The following is a 24,588-nucleotide window of genomic DNA, read 5'->3' as shown; positions in this document are numbered from 1 at the left end:
GGTCACCCACTTATTGGCAGTGGCAACACTGGTCATAGAAAAGCACTGGAAGACTCGGGGTGAACCGGACATTAGGGAATGGTGGGCACAAGTCTGGTATGTGGCTGCCATGAGTAAAATCGATGGGGCAATACAGGAACGGATGCCGCAATACATAGCTGACTGGTCCCCATTAATCACATGTGTGAGCGGGCACAATAGCCCCAATACCCATCATAGGCCCCTTAAGATGTCATCGTTTCCACTGCTATAGGTCACGGAACGCGACTTAAATTATAGGTAGGTGGCGCCAGAAGTCACTAAAACTTGCAGTTGTATGAGCTTCATGTATGTGTGGTAATTGATGAGTATTTTTTAACACTTTCTTATATTTCTATTTTATTTTCTCTACACTTTTCTACTTTGAATGCAAGGCACTGATCTCCTGATTATATTCGGCTATGATTCACCATGAGCACTACTGGAACTAAGTTTAGGAATTGTATCTTTTTTTGTATAGGATTAAGGTATGATGTACTGGTGATTCGTGTTTAATGTAAAGTGCTTAATCAAGTTTAAATGGTAAAAATAAATAAACTGCATATTGTTAGCAAGGGTGGCATAAAATGGCATCAGACCTGTGATTAGAACGTATCACTACAGGTACAGTATTGTATGTGCTGATTGACAGTTTTAACTTCTTGCAACCCCGTTTTATCTCGTTAAATAGCTGTCATTTTAGTGCCTGCAAGTCTGCCTGCAAGTGACTCTGCATCCCAAACCAGCTCTGCACTCCTAAGTAAAAAATAAAATTTAAAAAATTTAAAAAATCACCAATTTGAAAGGTTTCAGCTCCCTCCTGGATATGCAGACTTTTGTGGCCTGCGCATGGAAACCTAGGGTTCGGGCCTTCTAATGAACCCGTCCGAGCATCTCTGTCCGTGTCTGATAATGAGACTACTAATCCAGTGACTTCCAGGCGTGTGTGGAGGAGCGATGGACATGGTTCAGCGTGATGGGGAACATCTGATTAGAGGTATATAGTGTGACCAATTAGTGGCTGGCTTCCCAGGAAATGCTTGTGGTACCCCCAGGAGCATGCGGATAACGACTCACTATCAAATCCCCCCCCCCCTCCACAGCAATCTCTTGTTGAACTCTAGTGTTTTATCTGTGGTTTAATCGAGGAGAAATCATCGAATTTGAATCCATCAAATAGTTTTTCTTCTTTTATTCTATTTTGCTGCAAATATATGCAGGGGGGGAACTGATGGATGGTTTTGAGGCCCTGGTGAAGGATGGCATGGAGGTTTCCCGCCACATCCTACTTTCAGATCTGGACATTGCCAATTGGGTGGCCAGAACTATGGCCACCGGGACAATCCTGAGGAGATACTGTGGCATGTTGGCTTTTCCCCCGGATATCCAGGCAAAACCTCTGGACATGCCGTTAGATGGCAACAATCTGTTGGGTACAAAGGATGATGAATCCCTCCAAAATGTTCAGGCTGTGAAGGCGACTGCAAAAACTCTGTGCCAGGCAGTCCAACACCCTGCGACTTCCCTCGGACCTACCAAATACGCCATGTGCTGGTCCCTCAGGCAACCAAGTGCCGCACCAACAGAGGTTGGCTAAGGGGTGCCCCTCATGAAGGTTTGTCTGCCGCTGCTCTGCACCTGCGAGTTGGACTTCCACCATCCCTCCCCTATGGGAGGCAAAGCCTCATGGTTCAGCAAGGAATATATACTACTTTCAATGCCTAGGCCTTATAGGTCGTTCACCAGGGATATGGTCTCCCTTTTGCTCAATGCCTTCCAGACCAACCACATCCTACCTGTGGCTTACCGCTGGACCTCCACCTGCCGTAGTAGGTTCATCAGCTTCTAGTGACAGGGCCCATGGATCCAGTAACCTTCTCGGAACGAGGCAATGGTTGGTAGTCTTATCTTCTGGTACCAAAGGAGTATGGGGTCCCGAATCCCATCTTATATCTGAGGCTCTTGAACCTGCACTTGCACAAGGACAGGTTCAAGATGGTCACCCTAGCCCTGATTCTTCAGGCCCTAGACCTGCAGGATAGCTACTTCCATGTGCTCATCCGCAGGAAGCACGGGACATTCCTAAGATTCACAAGATCCTCTTCTCCTTCCCTCATCTCTGACTGTCTTTCTGCTATCCAGGAATGGTGTGCCGCTAACGACCTCTGCCTTAATGCCAGTAAGACTGAGATTCTACTCATCGGCACTCCCACTCCCTCCTTCCCTGCTGCTCTCTGGCCGGCCTCTCTGGGCCCTCTTCCTGCTCCTACCTGCAAGGCAAAAAACCTTGGGGTCATCTTCGACTCTACACTCTCCTTCTCTCCTCACATATCCGACGTATCTAAGAAGACACACTACCAGCTACACCTCCTCAGAGGTATCCTTCCTTTCCTCTCCTTCCCCTAGAAGCTCACTGTCTCTAGAGCCCTGGTTCTCTCTAAGCTGGACTACTGTAACAGCCTCTATCTTAATCTGCCCGCCTATACTCTCCGCCCTTTGCAACTCATCCAGAACAGGACTGCAAGACTTGTCCTTGGCCTCAAGCCCAGGGACCGTATCTCTCCAGGACTGAAATCACTACACTGGCTCCCAGTGACTGCGAGGATCAAGTTCAAAACCCTCTGCATTGTCCACAAGGCCGTCTGGGGCCTTGGGCCAAAATACCTTCAACTCTCTCTTCCTAAATATCTTCCTTCTCGAGCTCTTCGCTCATCCGCCTCCAACTCCCTCAGGGTCAGCCGCTTCTCCAAACAACGAGTTGGGGACAGATCTCTTTCCACTGCAGGGGCCTCCCTCTGGAACAGCCTTCCTACCTCCCTGAAACTTGAGGAGAACCACCTCCGATTCCGGAAGCACCTCAAAACCTTCCTCTTTGCCTCCACTTTCTCTCCCCCTCTCCCCTGCTAATACTACTGAAACTGCACTGAATCTGCAACTGGGCCATTCACCGTTCTCGGCCCAGCCACTCTCCCCTGCACTGCCTCCACGGCAACCCCTGCACTACGGGACTGTGTCTGTATCCATACAGCCCCCCTTCCCAGCACTTGTCTGCACTTACCTCGCACTTGCCACCAGCTGGCCCTTGTTATTTATCCTGTATGCTGTATGCTAATAACCCTGTACTGCACTTTCCCCTCTCCCTTTCCCCCATGCACTTTTCCCTTCCCCTCTACCCTTGCACTTGCGCGATCTGAATGACACCTGGCCTAGTAAGATCGTTGTCTGTCTCCCCTTGTTCCCCCCCTGCCTCGTTGCGCCTTGAAACACTTGTGTATAGGCGCGTTACAAATGCCTTATCATATCATATATCACAGTGGAGAACTGACGCTACAAATTCAAGGTCCAGTCTTAGTACCCAGGTTCTTCACCACACCGATCTGCTGGAAGTGGTAGCGGCTCACCTCAGAAGGGAGGGCATCCATGTGTTTCCCTATATGGATGAATGGCTTGTATGAGCTTGTTACCCAGACCTGGCGTCAGCACATTTGTACCAGGCATGCAGCCTGCTGCGCAGCTTGGGCTTCTCCCTGAACTTCAGAAAGTCTAAAGTTTCGCTGTCTGTCCCTGCGATTAATCGGGGTGGTCTTGAACACTTACCAGGGCAAGGCCTCCCCGCCCAAAAATCGAGCAGTGAACATCTACAATGGTCTGCGTCTTCCAATCGCAGGAAAAAGTTCCTACTTTCAGTCTTTGCACTTGCTGGGTCTTAGGTCCTCCTGCATTCTTCTGGTGAAAAGAGGCCAAGCTACGCATGAGGTTTCAACAGTGGATTCTCAGTTCCAGGGACGCACCTCAGATCATCTTCAGGTCAGCAAGTGTCCAGAGACCTGGATTGGTGAACCTGAAGCAACAACCTACTTAAAGGGGCTTTGTTTCGACAAGCCTGACCCCACCTGACCCTAGTCACAGTCTGAAAGTCTGAGGCAATCACCTAAAAGACCTGACCTGACCTGACCGTGAGCAGCATGTGGTCTCTGTCAAAATGCTGAGAACACATACATTATCTGGAGTTGAGTGATCAGGCTGTCCCTGGTCACGTTCCTCCCCTCAGCATGTGGTTCTGACGGACAACACAGTTGCCATGCATTACCTCAACAAACGAGATGGTGTAGGCGTATTGCCTCTGTGCAGAGAAGAAATGCGACTGTGCTTCTAGCCCTACAGAATAACGTGGCAGTTCAACTGGCTGGCAGGGAGAACTTGATTGTGGATGACTTCAGCAGACCACCTCTGCCTCCCATTAGTGGGAGCTCTGCCAGGAAGGTCAGGAGGAAGTGTTCTGCCAGTTAGGGACTCCTCAGGTGCACCACTTCGCTTCCAGTGTGAACAGGAAGTACAGGTGGTTCTGCTCCAAGGAATGCCATGACACAGAGCTCTGGGGGACAATTTGATGGTTGAGTGGAACTTCCATCTGCTTTAAGCATTCCCACCTATCCCCATCATAACGCTGGTTCTTTCTTTGTCCCGGACAGGCCTACAGGTTGGCACTGTGGGGAAGCATCCTGCTAGAGGATGTTGTCTGGGTTGGTATTAAGATAAACAAAAGAGGGGTAAAGTTGCTGAACATTTGTTGAGAAAGGGTTGTGCCCAGGCAATATTTTTTTAACACGAAATAGAGAGTAGGGCTACATACCCTAACAGTTACTTAATTCCGTGCAGCATATATAATGCCTCTGAATGATTCGAACCGTCTCCTCAAAGAAAGGGTGTTGGACAGAGTTAGCTGGTTAGGTTCTGTCCTATCTCTTGAGAGCAAACTAGATGAATGGATTGGATGCTGCGTGCTAGGTGGATCTTGAACCTCTATTTCAGGCAGCTATTGAGGACAGTAAGCAGACGGGATAGATAAGTTTCTATCCATCCCTACCTATCTGGGGTCCTACCCCTAGACAGCACCAGCGTGCCGCTTATCTAAAGGTGGATGGAGTAAGAAAAAGAAAACCTCAATGTTCTATTCGTATTTTTTCAGCATCAATCCAGATGTTGACTCATTATTTGTGAGATTAATTTCTTAATACAGGACAGAAGCACCAGCAGAAGGCCTTGCTAGTGTAGAATTATTAAAACTTTATGGGATAGTGCTCAGACAGCATTGTGGCAATCATTACTTTATTGGCCGATAATGTGTGTGAACATTTCCCCTTTAAAAACAAGTGTACTTTTGTAGATGGCTGAAGGGCAACTGTGAAGACAGGTGTCAGGGGTCTATGTGTTCGTACTACTAGAACTGCCCCTAACTTAATCCGGGATTTGCAGCAGGGATTTTCCCGCTGTCTTCCCATGTCTGTCGACTGGTTTCAGTGGATTGTCCGATTCTTGCCACCTTCTTCAGGACTGTCTTCATGCAAGGAGTATAACAATTGTCTGCATTCGGGTATGACTCTGTGTGGGTCACACTTAGCCGTATCCAACAGACAATGATCACACTGGAACAGTTGCACCTTTTGTTTGCTTATGGAGACATTCAACCTGCCCTTGCGAAGATCAAAAGGGGACAATGTCACTACCATGATCAATAATCTGTATCTTTTCATTGATTGCTAATTGAATCAATTGTGGAGCATACACACATTTCTGAGCAAGAATATTCACAGGTCAATTGTCTAACTTGAATTTGGAGGTGACGCAAAATGATGGCACAGAAGGTTCTGCATGCTGTACTTACTGTAGCAGAGTAGAGGGAAGAGAGAAAAAAGGAAAAGTGGTGTGGCATTACCATACTATATATGTGATGTCTATGGATACATGCTAGCACACTCTTAATAGGGTCAGAAGTCCCTGGATCATATGGTCCCAGGAAACTCTGCTTTTGTTTTAGCTTTCATTATTTTGCTTATGAAGTAATTGGTCTTAAAATGCTGATTGATCCTATATTTGTCCAGCTTGAGCGCAGGATAGGGGCTGGCAGACCTCAGTTATGACTGTGCTGGGTCTGCCTAACTGTTACAAAACAAATCGAATACACTGCGCTGGTAGTATGAATTATCTGTTTTTTTACAGTGTTCGTGCTACAGCGGACCTTGTTAGCATGTATAGAGCGTCACTCGTGTTTCAAAATGTGGCTATATCGGGTAATGCTGATCTCCTGCAGACTTGGCAAAAGTAAATCTATGCAGTGTAATGCATCCAGTGTGAGCGCAATGATATTGCTTACCCGCAACTGCATAGATGCAGAATCTGCTATGCTCCACTTTGGTACGTGTCGTGCAAAAGCTCTGTGCGCGCGACCAGCGCACTTAAATGTGTTTCTTCGCTGTTGCAATGGGCAACGTGTCTTGCACGTTCCGTGGTTTATTGGGTGCCATCTTGGAATGGGCTCAATGCTCGTATCATCTAATAGCTGTATTTACTTTAAAATACCCAAAGATAAGCAACGCCTTGCTTGATTTGAGGTTTTCATCTCGATTATGAGACATAAAATGTCCTCTTTGTAGTACCTGTGGTGATTCCTTCGGTCATGCCTTCAATGTCACACTGGCATTCATACTTAGCAAATGGGTAGTGGGGGGTTCCGTGCCCCCTCTGTATCAACGTACCTAATCGTTGTTATACGAAATATTACTAGGGTGGGATGTTAAGTGTGGCTGTCCACTAGTCTGTTATGTTCACTGCTGCAAAAGCCTGGGTACTGTTGATGGTTAGTGGGATGATCGGGCACAGGGTACACTCAATGCCACATAGCGACTGTGAGTTGCAAGCATGGTGTCCTATATCTATATATATATATATATCTATATCTATATATATCTTTGTTAAGGGGACGTTATGGTTAAGTTGCACTAATAAAAACCGATGAAATTCAATGAAAAAACTTTGTTAAAGGGACATTATGGTTCCAAGTAAAACCGAAAAACCCCTGAAATTCACGAGTTATGGTAAGCTAAGCAACCATAACTTGCGCCACCACCGTGCACTGCTAAGACTAACACCCAGGACATCAAAGATGACATCACAAATGTCATTGATTGCATCACTGATGACATCACATGTGCATTTACCTCATGAACAGTCTGTACAGGGGATTCTTATTGTAATGTTAATAAGTGTCATGGATCATTGGAATAAATATCTTGAGGTACATAGTGCATTAAGTAATGCATTAATCCAAATACCATTGTATTATGAAGGTTTTTCCAATATACTAACATACACATGTAGTAACATAGGCATAGTGTGCAGCAGACATGATGAAGATGCAATTATTAATCTTGCCATGTTAAATATTAAAATTATAAATATAGTCTTGCATACTGTGAAACATTTAATAAGTACCTAATCAAATCCACTTACTACATTATTGCATTACTTCACACAAAACAGACAACAACACCTACAAATAGAGCATATACAGGGAAAGTGAAGTAAACAAAAAAAACAGCGGTATTACCCGGCAATCTTCATACCCTAATTGATTATCTTTATGCACAGAAATGATTGCTCTGCTTCAAAGCTACTACTTCCCTATGTATAACTATCACATATTGTGACTAGACCCTAAGGAAAGTAGTGTAAGTGCAATGTGCACAAATATGAGCATATCCAGGCAAAGTACAGTAATAAAAAAACAGAACAATAAGACAGTGTTGATAACCTTACTAATCATCTTCATACATAGAAAGCATTGCTGTCTTTCAAGTCTGTGGTTTCCCCTTTTGTATATGTTTCATATGCTTTGAGTGGACCCTAAGTGAATTACTGTAAGAACATATTTGAAGTATAAGTCTACAAATATAGTACTTTGTACTATTGTATAGTGAATTTTTAGTTCCGGACTGTTACTGGCCTAGATATATCAGTAAAGGAAAAAAGAGTGCGCCAGACATGTGATGTCATCAGTGATGTCATCAATGACATTTGTGATGTCATCTTTGATGTCCTGGGTGTTAGTCTTAGCAGTGCACGGTGGTGGCGCGAGTTATGGTTGCTTAGCTTACCATAACTGGCGAATTTCAGGGGTTTTTCTGTTTTACTTGGAACCATAACGTCCCTTTAACAAAGTTTTTTCATTGAATTTCATAGGTTTTTATTAGTGCAACTTAACCATAACGTCCCCTTAAAGTTTTTTTCAGTGAATTTCATGGGTTTTTACCAGTGCATGCTATTTTCCTACAACTTACTAATCTCATACTTACCAAAGATAACAATATTTGTGTCCAATTAACAAAGTGTCACGTTAAAATTCTGCCATTTCCCAGCTACTAGAATAATTTTTAACACTTCTATACACTTTTTGCAACTATTTCAACTAGTTTTGTATCCGTAGACGTCTATGAACATCCGACTTCATTGCAGACCTTCCGGACAGTGCCACATGACCATTCACTGGCGCGCGACATGACGACGTGTCCGAGAACCAGTCCGCACTTCACAATAAGATCTGTGCTTCGCGGACAGTTTGGAACTGCATTTTCTACTGATCTAGGAATTTTCAACTTCAAAATGTCCCTTGCACAGCTCCAACATCTATTCCTACTCATTATCCATTATCAATCTAGTACACAGTAAATATTTTAGCAAAACTGCTATTTATCTTAAAATGGCATCCGCTATTGCCATCCCTCCTCCCCAAGAGCCACCACCATTGCTGTAATCAAGGAGCATAAGAAACGCTGCCCCCTACCTTCGAAATAACACACGCGCAACATTTTCCCCTGTCCACCTGCCCCTCCATATTAGTGTTTGGTGCCTCTTCCCTCATTTCCCTCCCCACCTTTCGTTCTTAGCTCTCCTGCCTAAAAAAGAATACATCCAAAAAGAACAAAAGAAATGTTCCTTTAGGAACCACTGTTCACAGTATAAAAGAGAACTAAAAAAAAGTATAGACTCCCTCTACTTTACATTTCTCAGTAAAGTACATAGACTCAATAAGATTTTCCAACATTTCCATTTGCATTTTGAATTATGCTAATGGGAATATTGTGGCGTTCATCCCCCATTCCAGGGACTGGAACAGTGGATACCGGCCCAGCAGCCCAAGTTATCAGCCCAAGCGAACCAAGGGTGGATAACGAGGTCTCTGGACCATTATCCCCCCCATTCCAGCCCCTGAAATGGGGGATGAAGGCCATTAGCAGCTTACGTTCCCAAATCGGGGAAAGGATTTTCCTTTCTACACCGGGACAACTCCGGCGTCCCGGTGTAGGAAAGAAAAAACCTTTTGTGTAGATTCATCAAATTGCACCACATTAATAAGCCTTTACAATATTTTGGGACCCCCTCTAATTTTGCCCCCTCTTGACACAATCCCACCAAACTTCCCAAAAACATTTATATCTACATGTATTATCAGTTTGCCAAATTAAGTGTATATTCGTCAAATAGCACCTCATTTATAAGCCTTTACTTTATTTTGGGACCCCCCTCTAATTTTGCCCCCTCTGGACAGAATCCCACCAAACTCATTCTGGATCAGGACAGGAATATAATTGCAAAATTACATGCAGTTCCATTAAGTGGCGCCAAAGTTATAAGCCATCCAAGAACTGCTTTTCACCAAACCAGTAATGCAGAGGTGTCCGCAAACTTTCACAGGACTGTTCGCGAACATCCAAACTGTTTGCGGACTTTCACAGCGGAAACCGCCTGTTTTTTTTGCCCCTTACAGCCATATCCCATCCCATCCTCCTTACCCCTCTTCTCCCAAGAGATTATTTGATAAGTTTGACAAGTGCAATGGTGTGTTTTTTAATATGTTTTTACTGCGATGTCCGCAAATCCAAGATGGCGAGCGTTTCCAAAAATCTGACACCTCACATTTCACTCCAACCAATCAGCGAAGACGTCGGGTGTACATGGACATGACGCAAGCCGAGTAACCAATCGGTGTCCTGCCCGCGGAGCGAACAGGAAGTGTGTCCGCGGAGCAGACATAGATATCACAAATTTCTTTGACTTACATTTTGGTCGTTTTTAAAAAAAACTACTGGATGGATTTACATCACATTAACAAAAGCACGCTTTCGGGACCAAGACGCTGCTTCTGCCGCAAATGTGGTGAACATCCATCCAGTGGTTTGGGCTGTAGGTGTGAGCAAAGTTTTTTTTTCCCATTAGGTCTATGGGAAAAAATACATTTTGGGATCCCCCCTATAACTTTGCCACCCCCTTAACCAAACCTCACCAAACTTTGCAGAAGAATTCAGAGTGGGGCATATAGTTTTTGTGCAAGGTTTGGTGAGGATTCGTCCAGGGGGAGCGAAGTTATAAGCTGCCCAAAAAGTGCTCTTCCTATGGGATTAGCAACTTAACCATAACTACACAGCCACTAGCGTGGCTGTGTTGTGTGTGTGTGTGTGTGTGTGTGTGTGTGTGTGTGTGTGTGTATATATATATATATTTCTTATTTTTTTTTTTTTAAGGATTTTTTCAAAAAAAGAAAAGTCTTTAAAGAAAGGCTAGTCCGGCGTTTATAAAGCCAAAGTGCCTCGGTAGTCTCAGGTATGTAATAATACAATGAGAAAGTAAACATATTTTTTAAATGTCTCGCGATTGTTGCAATTCCACAAACTGAGGAAAAAAGGAAAGTTGACCACAGCGCCACAATAAGGCAAAGTGTTTAAATAGCCACCTATATCTAAGGCTTAGACATACTTAGCAGTATGCCAATAGATGTTATGTCTCATTATTGAGTTAGCCTAATTTGAAACACAGGGGTGGTAAAACCTGTGTGCAAAATGCCTGACTCAGGCATTTAATGAATAAAAGTAAATTATACGTTTGGGAATTATGCCTGGGGGCAACGTCCATGTCAATACCCTCATCTAAGAGGAGACAGGAACGTATGCATAGATATAGATAGATAGAGGTAGATAGATATCTTTGTTGGCAATTTTTACCCTGTAGTGGCTTGTAGGACTACTAAAGTGTGGTCAGAGGTTGCCAATTGATAGGTTAATTTCGGCCACTGTAATGAGTTTTGAGTCAGAATATCCAATGATGTTACCTTTTAAGTAAGAGGGCATGTATATCACCTCCTCTCGGTGGAACTGTTACCTTTTCTACAATAGTCCAACGTCAGATCATCCTCCTTGTGCTCTTTGTAGGAAATGCTCTACTAGTGGTGCATTCAGTCTCTGAATTCGTATACACGATTGGTGTTCTTGAATTCGCTTCTTGATGGGCCTGGATGTCATCCCAATATATTTAAGGTTGCACAGACATATGATCAAGTATATCACATGACTTGTATTACAATTGGTGAATGTTTGTTGCTTCCATGGTGTTTGTAGGCCCAAATCCAGTGTGGTGGACCTGGATGTTTGTGAACATACCGGCATTGGCCGTATGGTGAGTAACCAACCGGACTAGTAGAGTTCCATAATGTTGGTTGTGTATCTGGGCTTGGGTTGTAGGACTTGACTAGTGTGCCAATACAATCCAATATTTAGTGATATTTTGGGATGAAAACTATCAACTTGAAGTGGAGAATTCCTGTCTGTTGGTTTTCTAAATACTGTAGTGCATAGGTGTCTGTCTTTTGCCATGATTTTCAAGTCGAGGAAGTCTTCCTTGTCTGGCTGCTAGTGTAGGTACATTTTAGGTATCTGTTTCTGCTGTTTAGCCAGGTGATGAATGTATCTAAATGTATCTGTTCACCTGAAAAGATTAGAAGGGTTGGGATTACCCAGATGTCTGGAAGTACCTTTTGTGGCTATCTCACATGTATTCGTTTTGATTCTAATTTCAGTTTTCACAAATCATTCAATAAGTATACATTTTATACACAAAATTGTTCTATTTTCATAAAAAGTAAGCATTTTATCCACTTCTCTCTTGTGAGTGGAGTATAGGACGACGCTTTGGATCCCTGGTAGCTCATGAACAAATTTATTCTGATAAAATCCATGAGAGAATGAGGTCTATAATTGACGTAACGTGCCTACAAGTACCCATTTGTTTTGTGATGTGTCAGGAATCTCCAGTAGACCTTGTTGGTGGACAATGTTAGGAGTCTGAAGTCCTTGCATTATTTTCCCCAACCTTATTCTATTTCTTGACAATGGCATGGAGTGTCCAGTAGAATAGCCATATAGAGTTGGCCCCTCTTTGAAGATTTCATTTGAAATGAAGACTTGGTGAACTTATGTCGCCTTTTGTGTACCATGGATCATTTACCAGTCAAAGCGTGTGGCACTTCCATTGAATTCTAAGGAACACACACATTCTTTACTGCTCAGCCCCTGAGGAATGTCCTGTATTGGGTTACATCAGAAGGACAGAAAGACGTTGGGCTATGTTTGAACACAAATTGATATATTTTACATCCAACTGTGTATGTTGTCCCAAGAACAATTATATTTGTTCTTGGGTCAGGGATGATTATTTTCACATGTAGGTGCCTGTCATCTACCAATTATATTATTTCTGTTTTATACACTTTGGAATTGATTAAAGTATGTTTGTAATACCATATATTGCACCTGTCCATTCGTTTTAGGGCTATGGTGCATCAATTTATATCGGATTGAGTCTGTTGGTCCAGAAACTTGAGATGCAACCTTCATTTTATATACTCTTAGTTACTGAATCTGACGCTGTAGGAAGGTTTTGCTACACCCCACAAAGTCTTGGATACACTGTTTATATATTGTTTGCGCATTTATTCCTTAGACATAGGCATTCTTTGGGTTGTCCAATGCATTTTGGTCTTGTAGACCATCTTCAGGGACCTAGTTCTACAAAAGATAACCAAACACAATTTGTAAGTGGTTGGGGATATTGTTATATCACATTAGGGTGTATTACCCATGCGTTGGCGTCACCCGTCTGTGGCCCTATTGCTCTTATATATGCTTCATATCTTTATATTCTTTCTGGCACTGCTGGGTTATTCTGAGATCGATATCCTAGACCTCTATAGGTTTTAAGTGACCCAGAATGTAAAGAATATGTGTTGCTGTTTGGTTTAGTTTTCCTAACCTCTTAGATGTACACAGTAATTCATTTAAGTGACATACCCTGTGTTGACAAGGTGTGCTCCCACATCATTTGCCTCCTCCTGTTGTCCTGTGGATGTATTTTTAGAGAATGACTATTGAGTATCTTGGGCCAAATATTACATTCGTCTATTTCCAGTTTCATTTCAGTTTTCAAGTGGACCCCAAAGCTGGGCTTGTCATTCATGATACTCACTGCCATGCAATACTTGAAAGGATTGGGGGGCGCGGTGAGCGGATGAGGACCTGAGCCTCTACAGCTCTGCTGGGCTCTTCGGAGATCCTGTCAAAAAGTCCTGTTTCCCATGATATTAACTGGCTGTTTGTGGCAGCAGAAGACAGCTGAACCTGTGGGATCCATCCCGCTGCACTCCCCATTAAAATCTGTGTCGGGGACCCCTATAAGCCAACTTGACAGTGGTGGAGCCGGTTTGGTGCCATTTTATGACTGGGAGCAGTATGCAGCTGGGATGAGGTGGCAGAGAAGGGACACGAGTCTGCTGCCTGGGAGAACACTAGTCGCAGCGCAGTGTACAGGCTGGCTGCTGGGAGGTAGCCAGGAGAGCAACCCAGCATCAGTGGTTGAAATTCCGTGTGTGCCCAGAGATGCTGTATGGAACCTGGAGGAAATCGCAGAGGTGGTGGACCGGGAGCACACGTGGAGACTGTAGGTGCCAGTCAGGCTGCCGCTATAAGAAGCGGCTTGCAGGACGAGGTGGGGGTGCCAGTACAGGACCCGCCCGCTGACTGTGCGGCAGCAGCGAGGATAAAGGAGAAGGCATGTGTGACTGCAGCCACTGGGCCGGCGGGCAGGTGCGCTCACCGGATGCCAGGGAACATATCTGGCGTGAAGGTGTCAGGCCAGCGGCAGTGAAATCCTTGGCTGCACCCAGCAGTGTGAGCCACGGACAGGCCCCCAGAGGCAACTGAGAGGGTGGGTAGGCTTGAACAACCGGCAAGAGGAACTGCGAGAGGGCTGGTGAGGGGGGAGGACCTACACACAGCACCTGGCCCAACAAGCGACTGCCTCAAGTGAACACAGCGAGGTAGCACAGCAAGTCTGACAGGTTATCAGTGAAAAGACCCACCCTACCTTTTTGTTTTTTCTTTCAAACCTCCTATATGAACGTCTCAGGGCAAAAGCTAATTGATCTGAACTTGTAGGAAGACCTCTACCCAGTGGTGGTCCACCGTGACAGCTGTGCACAGTAACTGGACTCTGGGGACCACAATATATCTTGGACCGGGGGCTGCACAGTGGCTTTTGTAGGTGACTGGGCATGTGGGATGGATAACCTTTTAAGACTGGGAAAAAGCTGCCAAGACAGGGTGGGGTAGCCAGCGATTGTTGTAGGTCAAGTGGGGACAAGCAGGGGGTCGGCAGACCAGGTTATTCAGGAAAGGAGAGTCAGGGAGGTGGGGGGGGGTCACCCGGCCCCAGACTGCCAGGTGCCTCGCCGCATATACGACAGCCCCAGCACACCTGCAGATTCGTTGTCTGGTTGCCCCAGGATTTAACTAGAGGAGGAGGCCGCTATACACGGAGAAGCTAAGAGGAAGTCAGTTGACGCTGGGAAGGTCTGGTGTGGTGCCAATAACACAGGAGATGCTCCTCCTATTCTTTTCCATCGAGAAGTGCCCATATCATTGCAACGTGCCGGCATGTCCCGGGAGCCCCTCCCCGTACTATAATTGCCAGATTCCTGAATTTCCATGATCTGGGCACTTTGCTGCAGATGGCAAGGGCCTCGTGCCCCATGACCTACAGTGGATGCCAGATAGGATTCTTTCAAGATCATACGAGGGAGGTCCAGAAGGCACGCCAGTCCTTTGACTCAGTCAAAAAGAAACTGATATCTCTGGGTATGAAATATGCTCTTTTATTCCCCGCACAGCAGAAGGTATACCACAGGGGTAATGAACAGCTCTTCCATAACCCCAAGGAGGCGTGAGAACTGGTTAGAAACTCAAATACGGTCCGCACAAGACCCCAGCAGCCGGGAGGAAAGGCTGTGGTTGGAGTCTGCGGTCATCCCTGGTTCTCTTCGAGACTCAGCCAATGGAACCTTCTGCTGACGTTGCAGCTGGTTCGGAGTTGACAGGCAAAGGCTGAAGCACAGATCCTTCTAGCGGGTTTGTGATATGTTGCGACCCCGGGCGGGGAACGAGGGGCGGTCATCGGTTTGATGTGCCGTTATGGCAGCCAGTGCTTCTGGCTTGGGACATCCAGAAGGGGTGGGGTGGGACATGGGACACTTTGGGAGCTGGGAGGGTGGGGAAGAGGGAGCAGGGTGGCAGAATTCCAGTCGCAATTCTCGGGGACAGATGGCACATGACGGGCGGTCTCCAATAACGTGGAACGTTAATGGTTTAGGCTCCAGCATCAAACGAAGGCAGGTGCTCCAGTTCTTTAACAGATACTCGCCGGACATTGCTCTCCTGACAGAAATGCACCTGAGTGGGACGGAATGCAAGTTCTTTAAAAGATTGAATTACACTCTGGCCTACCATGCTGGTTTTTTGAGGGGGGCAATGGGAACACTAGTCCTCATACACAAGAGGGTACCATTTCAACTGTTGGAGAATCTGGCGGATGCCAGAGGGAGACTTGTGGTGACTGGTGAAATGTGGGGGACCAAATGGGGAATTGTGGCGGTGTACGCACCTCCCCCTCTCGCGCTTGAGTTGTTGAATGACCTTCAAGCATTAACCCTCTTAGATCAAGTTGATACATTGGTGCTGGGGGGGACTTCAATGAGGTCATGGATGTGGGCATGAATAGAACACACACTGGTAACAGAAGCAGGACTCTTCCTACTAAACTATACTCCTTTGCTGTTGCGTTGGAGTTGGTGGATGTTTGGAGGGCATTGCATGCATTGGAATCTATGTTCTAATTCTTCAATGCACATGCCTCCCTATCACAGATTAACTACTACTTTGTCCATCGGAGTGTGGCTCACAGGCTGCTGTCTGCGATATTTCTGGCCAGTGGAATTTCATACCACTTTGCATGGAGCTTAAGAGCGAGTGGACAAAGCTCATGGCGACATGGCACCTTAATGCATACTATCTGGGCATCCTTGAGGTACTAGAGGGTTTATCCCAAAAGACGGAAGAACTTTGCCTTAAAGGAGGGGTCGGTCAACAGCCCGGTGAAGTTGTGGGAGGGCTATCAGACAGTGCTTCGAGGGGATGCTCTCTTATGGCAGCCAGATGGTGACAACACACCAGGTGAATATAGATGACGAGTCGATCTCAGTGAGGGCGCAAGAGGAATTCCTGGCATCGGTTTCCCAAGCTACACAGGAGGCTTTAGTCTCATCACAGGAAGCCCTACGCAATATGGCCAAGGACAATGCGAGAACAGCTCATTGGGCCGTGCATAATCAAATTCACGACTCTGGGGGACAAGGCGGGGAAAATCCTGGCCTGGCTCGAAAGGTGAGAAGAGGGGCTAAGGGTTACTTGAGAGCCACACAAGATGCGTGGGAGAATGCTAACAGAGGACTCTGTTATCGCTGGGGCAGTTGTGTCATTCTTTGAAGAGTTGTATCGTCCCCAGCAGGCGGTGCCCCAAGTTGATATGCCGAACCTCCTTGACTCAGTGGCAACTCCCCGTCTCATGGAACAGCAGGCACTAGGACTCGATGCTGAGATAACAGAGCAGGAGGTGGCGGCAGCGTTCACTCAGTTCCAAACTGGCAAGACGCTAGGGCCCAATGGTTTCCCAGCTCAAACATGGAAGCGACTGGGAGACTTGGTGACTTGGTGGTGTAGGCCCCATGCATCGTCCATTCCTTCAATGCAAACAAGACTGATATCACCCCGTTCCCCCCCGCCCGACCTCAGCAAGGTGTGCATTGTAGTGCTGCCAAAACCGGGGAAGTTACCAGAACTCTGTGCCTCCTACAGGCCAATAGCACTGATCAACGCAGAGACCAAAGTCTTCGGGCAGGTCCTAGCCAACCATCTTCTGGGGGTGATGGACTCGCTAGTACACCCGGGCCAATGCGGGTTTATGCCATCTAGATCTACGCGCATGAACCTGCGCAGGGTATAGTTTGCCATCAGTCAGGCCTCAGTGATACCGGACCCACTGGCGCTCCTGCTGTGGACTTTGAGAAGGCCTTCGACTCTGTGGGGTGGGCCTCTCTATGGGATAGTATGAGCCGAATGGGATTTGGGGAGGATTTCATGTCATTGGTCAGGTTGTTGTATGTGTCGCCGGAGGTGGTGGTGCGTGTGAATGACGGGTCTTCCATGTTCACGCTAGCCATAGAGCAGCTTGACATAAAACTCAAAACTGCCCACGAGTGGGCAGGATTGCCATGGGAGTGGGGGGCAGGGGGACCTGTTTCACTCTACGCTGATCTCATCTATATGAGTAATCTGGTGATCTCCTGCCCTGTTGTAACGAACATACTAGCAGTGTATCAGGGATTTAGTGGGTTTAAGGTCAATAAGATAAATCTGTTCTCTTCCCTCTTCAGGGGGGGGGGGGTGAGGTGATCCCCAGGCAGTACCCATACTCTGTCTTATCTCTGGCCTCAAATATCTAAGCATCTAGGTGGGTCCGTGCCCCGTGGACTTCATCCCGCTCAACTTGCACCCGAAATAGACAGATTATCCAGAGACAGGGTACACTGGCAGTCTCTTCCACTGATGATGTTTAGGCAAGGCAGCTCTTTGGAAGATGCTGACACTACTGAGGTTTCTCTGTCCTGCAGAGCATCCCCACTCCCGTTCCCTAAAGCTTTTTTACAACCATCAACGGCAAACTTCGGCGGCTACTCTGGGGGGGTGGGGTGGAACAGCCACTTATTGCACTCAAAACTCTACAGCGTTTGATATGGGGAATTGGCCTGCCCTGCCTCCACAGGTACTACTGGCCGATGCCACTGTTGGCGGGTAGAGAATGATTGGCTCAATGGTGACCCCAGGCTTCCCCACATAGCAGGGGAGAAAGAATGGAACAGAAACCACCCAAGCAAGTACTATATGGGGATGGGAATTGGGCTGCAGATCTCCCCGGGGTGCTACACATGCGACAAATATGAGCTCAGGCTCACCATCACATTGGCTAGGGAGGGAAACCAACGCTGGATCAGCCCCTCTGGAACAACAGGTATCTCCCTGAAATACTAAAAATTGGCCACTTTGTGAATTGGGAGGAATGGGGTGTGTGTGCGCCCTTGCAGATTTGATGCGCGATGGGCAACTCCTTCTGTTTGGTGCATTGCAGGACACCTTTGAGTTAATGAACAAGGAACACTATAGACACCTGCAACTCTAACGCATGTCATCGGTTCTCAGTTCCCCGTCCTGGAGGGGGTTCTGAAGTGACACCCCCCCACCCCCTTGGAAGCCAATCTTTTTCCAGAGCAAATAGCCACTAAGGTCGCCTACACACTGTATCAGGTGCTGAAGGCGTTCGTGGCCCTGGAATTCTCCAGACCTAAAAAAAGATGGGAGAGGTATGTTGGACCACTGGAGCCAGAGGAATGGGTAGCTGCACTCCATGGGACATCGGAATAGCTACCAGGCTCTGCTTAATCCAATACAAAATATTGCGCCAGGCATATTACTCTTGTCAATGGCATGGTGGGAAGGGGGGGGCGGGGTAGTGCGGGAGGTGCGGGAGGATAGAGGGCACCTTTTTCCACATTTTATGGAGTTGCGAATCAATCAAGAATTTCTGGGGGAAGTGCACTTGTAGACTATTGGGAGTGCTCGGATCTCAGGTCCCATGTGACCCGAAAGTTGTGCTGTTGGGGTTATGGTAGGAAGCGGGGTTCACCAGGTAAGAAAAAACATTCCTCTCTGCAATGCTGGGTTTAGGGAAGAGGCTTATTGCTGCAATGTGGGGCTCAGCAGAAAGAATAAGACTCAGCTACTTGTCTGCCAAGGGTGGCAGATGGGCGTCCTCAGAGAGGCGCATTTACAATGCTCGAGGTTGTCCATTAAAATTCCGCAAGGTATGGGGTGGGGGAGGGGAGACCTCCTGTGCCTCGCTCGTAGCTTTCTTGCCGCCTGCCACAAGACGGAACTGTTAACTGACAGGGGCCCCTCCCTGTGTAACTGTGATCTAGAATGTTTTAAATTATATTTTTGACACCGTGTAACCAAGCTCTGGCAATCTTTTGTTTTATTTGAAAACAAAGATATATGCAATAAAAGACTTGCAAGGATTATGTAATCTGTTCCCCCATGCCAGTTTGTTGTTCCAGCATGGAGCTTGCATGTACTGTTCTTATGGGTGCTCTATTTGCCTCACCCCATTCTTTTTTAAGGATACTCGCCCGTAAGATGATTTTCCTGGTTGCCATCACTTCTGCTAGATGGTTGAGTGTGCTCCAAGCGTTGTCAGTTAAACCTCCCTACTTGGTTTTCTCACAGGAGAAGGTGATGTTGAGTCAAACCTTCCTTCCTCCCAAACGTTGTCTCTGATTTTCATCTCTCTCAAAAGATCCTTCTTCTTGTCTTTTTTTTTTCCCCCTGACCTCACCCTGCCAAGGCAGAGGAACAATTCCATTTGGTGAACCCGGTGCTGGCCCTCAGCTACTACATATATTGGATGAGCGACGCCAGGAAAAATGACCAACTTTTCGTTGGGTATGCTAGTGCCCTTGCTGGCAGGGCTGTGCCCAAACAGACCCTGTCAAGGTAGTTAATCCTCACCATCTGTGACTGCTATGATCTGCTTGGAAAGGGTATGCCTGAAACTCTCGGGACACACCAGAGGATTGACAGTCACCTCACTGAGCTTTGCAAAGTGGAGTCCCTCTTCTGGCTATTTGCCAGGTGGCTCCATGGGCTTTTATGCATACATTTGCTAAACATTACTGCTTGGGCTCTGTCTGCTCAGGACACAGCTTTTGGCAAGGCTGTCTTTTAGAGTGAAAGTGGTTTCTCTGCTCTCCTCCCAGATCTATGTACTGCTATGGGTGTCTATTCAAAGATGAGGAAGGAATCTATGAGAACAACAAATGACTTGCCTCTCAGTAATGTTCTTTCTTATGGATATTGCTCCCACGGATTCCTCATCGCCCTCCCAACCTACCCCGCTTGGTGGATTAGCTAGTACACCTTGGTTCTGCGGTCCCTCGCCGTCGGAGTTCTGGGGAAAATGGGTGGAACTAAGGTCACGGCACCCTGATATATATTGGTGCGTCATATGGAGCCGCGCTACGCCCCCTGATGGCAGGAAACGTTTTTGAAGGGCAAAGATGAAGAGTCGTGGGAGGAACATCAATCATAAAGTGCATTAGTGAGAAGTAAGTAATTTGTTGAGATGTGTATATGTGGCTGTAAGCATGCAATACGAAAATATGCCCATGTATGACCATGGTCCTATACTGAGAACCATGGGATTTTGAATTTAGCCATGTGTTACCCTGCTTATTTATCTACAATATGTTAAAGAATGCAAATATGTGGAAGTAGTAGTGATTTTATTTATTCAAAAATATCCCTTCATCCAACCCTACGAAATGTTTGTGAAATCAAATTTCATTTCCATCGCATCTCACAATATTCATCTTCAGTTTTCAGCTTCAGGCGCTTTTTCCAGTTCAGATGCAACATTCGACAATGGGTTTCCTAGTTTTGAATTTATATAGGCATGATAAACTTCAGCATGCCAAGCATTGCTGAATTTGATTATCTAGAAATAGTTTTTCCTGAAATAATTTCTGATGGTTTGCATCACCATCCTGCTAATGGACTTGGATGCGAAAGGAGTACAGATATCGCAAGTTCTGTTCTGAATTTTAGAAATGCATGATAAATATACTCCTGCCGAAAGCACTTAAATGCTGCTTCGAAAAATGGGTGAAATTATGGGCAATTCATGTGTCCATCAAATGGCACAAGCCTGAAAATAACTGAAGAAGGTGGAAAAGATAACTTTAATGTCGAAAAGAGAATAGGAAAGGCCGTAATTCACAATTCTATCATAAGATGCCTTCAGTGTGATCGAGGGCTCCCGTCTGTGAATTTGTGCACTGCCAAGGGCCTTTTGTGAATTACTGCTGCTCTTTTGAGGGCAAGCAGGAAAGGGTATGGGAGGCGCTTCTCTTCTTTGGTGTCATTGTTGCTGTTTTTGTTGCGGACTGAATGGTCCCATTTTCTCACAAGTCTCCCCATCTCTACTTTTCCTACTCCTAATGGTTTAGTAGGACAAATGGACCAAACTCTAAAACCCTTATGATTTCATTAATGTTTGCATCCATTCTGTACTTCAACCCATCTTTTAGCTTCCTGTGAGAAACCTGAATGTGTCTCACCCACTAGTTCCTGGGAATCTGTTATCCAGGTTTCCAGGACATGACCATCGCTTTTGGATCCAGTTCCTGGGGATGGACCAGTGTGGGTAGATCACCTGGATGTGGGGTCCTCGGGGAGTGGATGTGGGACACCCGAGGGTGAGACTCGGTATCCCCTTCCCAATAACACCTTTTCCCCATCCTACCAGGTAGGATACCTAGAAATTCAACGCCCCCCCGACCCCACCCCTTGTCCGACACAAACACTTTCTCTCGGACAGTGCACCGTGAGCGACAACGGACTAACACCAGAGCCGTATACCTGACCTGTCCCAACACCATGCACAGCTAAGGCAGGCAATTACGGATTATTACACACACCTGACTTCCATCACCCTTCACCACACGGATAAAATGCGGAGCACGAAAGCACACTTGAGTGAGGCAAACCACATGAGGAAACCGCAGTTCCAAGATGGTAGTTAATACAAGGAGAATGACGGCAAAACTAGACAGTTGCAAGGAGGAATGTACCCATGACCTCTAAAAACAGTTATTTTCGTGAACCTTGGAAAGTAAAAACCCGAAGACCAAGAACTAAGGCTGATCAAACCTGCACAGTGTGTCAGAGGTACCCGGGACTCTCCCGCGTCGATAACCAAGGTGGGGAGGAGCGATTGCTGCTGTGGTACTGTTCTGGGCTCCGCCAACAAAGCAGTGTCAGAAAAGACAGCAGAGCCGTTGAGTCGGAGAGACTGATATCAAATCAGCTTGTATTTTTAACCAACATTGTACAAAGAGAACAGTATGTGAGGTATTTGCAAAGAGCAGCGCAAATATAATTGGAACCAAAGGAGTAATTAAACTTTACATTTTGGACTTTGGGGGGGGCCAACAAAAGATACCATACACAGAGTGGTCAGTCACCAATTCGAAGTTCTCTGTCAGGTATCCAACTGATGCTGAGTTTGAGAAAAAGGAATAACGAAATCGAAGTGGTCATGCAATGGGTCAAGCTAAACCCTGTGCACATTCGAAAGTCTTCGATAGTTTAAGGTCCATCTCTGTTGGTCTGAGCCCTGCTGAGGGAGACTAATTGACTGAAAGAAATGGATCTGAGCCCAGCAGAGGGGGAACCGGGGTGAACTAGGAGTCTCCCAAGAAAGGATTCTCTGTAGATTGGTTTGAAAGGGATCTGAACCCTGAAGAGGGGGATCCAGAGTGAACACCCAACTTTGAATACATTTGAAAGGAAAATAATGTTTACTTATTGTTTTTGCACTGCAGGACTTTTTGAGTCCAGAGACTTACAAGTAGTGAAGAGGCTTTGACCCTGAAAGTCCTGAACTGTGAAGATTGCACTGTATCCTCGCGCTGCAGAAGCCAGAGTGTGCACTTTGTTCGAGTGAATTGCCTTGCCCCATGCTGAAAACGTGGAGAAAGGAGGCCAACGGCCCAATTATCCTTACTTGTCATTTTGTGAACGCTTCTTTCTTTTTCATGAACTTCGCCCGACAATATTTGTATTTAGCATTAAGGATTGGCAATATGTTTCTTTAGTATAGGCCCTTTTATTTTGACAAGACTCCACTAGGACTGCATTATTATTTGATGGTCGTAGTTTGCTTTCATCTTTAGATTTAGGATTAGATAGGTGTTTATCACACCCTCGTTGAAGTTCAATAAACATCCTTGCACTTGTACTCTTGATACCATGCCTTCCTTACCGTCCTTACTACTTTATTTCTCCTAGCTATATAGGACTGTTGCCTTGCTTATCAAATTTAGTGAAGGTAGAACTGGACAATAAGTTAAGGGGGCTGGCATCAAAAGGCAACTAGTCCCTCCTCCGCTGCTTAGTTCTTATGCATTCTTGATCTTAGCACTGCCCATTTCCGCTAGCACTTAGTTCCGCACTCCCAGTTTTCTGTTTCTAGGGTCCACCCCCGCTCACAAGCACCAATTGGTAAAAGTTATTAGGCCAGTCAGCTCAGCCAACCCTACTTGTTGGTCTCGCTCCCCTTCAGTATGGTAGTCAGGTGTTCTATGTCAACCTCTCCTCTCCTGGTGCCTCGATGCGGATGCAATCCAGTTATTTGTCCTGCCAATGCTGAATTAGAATAGCTGCACAAGACACTGTCAATTTACATGCATTTTCTACTGTTTTCTCACTTAAATCTCACAATGTTGGGGTGCCCAGATTTGTACCAGCAGCGATTCCAGATCCAAAAGCAGGCCTAGTTAGTCAAGGGGACTCAAAGTCCCCACATATCTTGCACAATCTGGAAGTGTTGCATGGTAGCGTTCTCAATCCGCATCTCCATATCCGGTACTATCCTGCAACATATGTGCAGAGTAGATATGCATTTCTCACTGTCACCCTCCAAAGAGATAGGAGGCGACAGAATCCAATCCGCAGGGTTTGCAATTACAGCAGTGCGTGTCCAAACAATCTTATGGGCATGTTAAACTCTGTTTTGTTTGAGCAGAATACATTGTAAGATGTTCTTTATGTACAGGGAGCCTCCTGCCCCCTCCGCCCCTTATCTTGTGGACGGGCCCACCTTTTTCACCCACCTGCTTACCAGTCACTCGGACTGGATCCACGCCATTGTACTGAGGAGACCGAGCTGTCCCTCCTTATTTGTAGCCTAGCCCTCTGCACTCTGGGAATACCTCCTTGTCCCCGCTGCCATATCCTACAACTGTTTCGGAGCAGCAGAGCAAAAGCACTGCAATAACCCACTTCCACCTGATTTACTTTGTCTAGTTCTGTGGGCTCGTGTCATCAAGGCGGTGCTGTTTTTGGCCTCCATTTTAAGTCCTAGCTGACAGGACACCAAAGGGCTCCAAGGTGTGCACTTTTGCTGATAGCCTTTGACAAGTACTCAGATTTGTTGGGTCAGAGCAGGTAGCTGACGGCGCACCCCTCGTCATTCACAGCTGGTCACCCTACCCCAGTTTTTATGGAATTTAATGATTTGTTTTAAGGCCACAAAGGTCGTTTCTCTGTTAAAATGCCTTTTTTTTTTAGTTTCAAGGAAAATAGGTTCCCGTTATCTGATTTAACGCATTTCAAATGTTCAATAATTTGTTGGGAATATTGTGACCCGTGTTTTGATGTGATTTATGATCATCTTTTATCATGTTAGCCCTGTTTTTTATTTGTCATATGCATTTTATTCTAGTTTGTTTCTTTCTCTTTACCCCAATATTACACATGTACTGTTATGTTCAGTGTTTTTCAGAATTTTGATCATGAAGCCATTTGTATGGCCTCGCCATGTGTGCCCAGTCCTCCACTCCACAATTGAAAGTCTGAGTTAAAAGTATTCTTGCTGTGCTGCCCGTCCTCCCTCAAAAAAACG

At 46.0% G+C, this 24,588-nt stretch overlaps 1 protein-coding gene across 2 annotated transcripts in view; it reads left to right on the top strand.

The window, feature by feature from the left end:
• Positions 1-24,588, top strand: part of PDIA5 (protein disulfide isomerase family A member 5) — a 904,279-nt gene that overhangs the window by 679,001 nt on the left and 200,690 nt on the right. The gene's annotated exons all lie outside the window — the stretch shown is intronic.

This window comes from Ambystoma mexicanum, chromosome 9, assembly GCF_040938575.1.
Source record: "Ambystoma mexicanum isolate Mex_15411 chromosome 9, UKY_AmexF1_1, whole genome shotgun sequence".
NCBI classification, from domain to species: domain Eukaryota; kingdom Metazoa; phylum Chordata; class Amphibia; order Caudata; family Ambystomatidae; genus Ambystoma; species Ambystoma mexicanum.
The sequence above is the reverse complement of the archived record's forward strand: the minus strand, read 5'-3'. Positions and strand labels throughout refer to the sequence as shown.